The sequence below is a fragment of the Chiloscyllium plagiosum genome, unplaced genomic scaffold, assembly GCF_004010195.1.
Source record: "Chiloscyllium plagiosum isolate BGI_BamShark_2017 unplaced genomic scaffold, ASM401019v2 scaf_15520, whole genome shotgun sequence".
Lineage (NCBI taxonomy): Eukaryota > Metazoa > Chordata > Chondrichthyes > Orectolobiformes > Hemiscylliidae > Chiloscyllium > Chiloscyllium plagiosum.
Genome location: NW_025211600.1, coordinates 3459 through 4037, shown reverse-complemented (window position 1 = coordinate 4037; position 579 = coordinate 3459).

Below are 579 nucleotides of genomic sequence, written 5' to 3'. Positions count from 1 at the left end.
TTGCTGCTGCTCCTCTCTCTCTCTGAATGAAGATTGAGCTTCACCCCAGGCTGCAACTTACTTCCTCTGTCCAACATCTGTGAGAACAGCACTGTTTTTTTTTTCTTACCCCCTCCCCCCTTTTGTATTTCTTTTCTCATCTTGGGTTGAAACTGTTGAGTTGCAGGCGCTGAAGGGAAAGGAAGTGAATCCAAGGAGGGGACAGACTCTGTAAGAAAGATAATCCAGGTCTCTCTCTCGCAATAGATTTGACATCCTTTGCTCCCTCAGTTTGATACGTTTAGTTGGTCTGGATCAAAGGATGGCCTGTTTCCTTATGTTCGAGTCGAAAAACGTGGCGCTGGAAAAGCACAGTAGGTCAGGCAGCATCCGAGGGGCTGGAGAGTCGACATTGTCTCAGCATGCTCCTGCCCCACTGAACTCATCTCTACCTACCTCGACACTGTCCTATCCCCCCTAGTCCAGGAACTCCCCACATACGTTCGAGACACCACCCACACCCTCCACCTCCTCCAAGACTTCCGTTTCCCTGGCCCCCAACACCTCATCTTCACCATGGATATCCAATCCCTCTACACC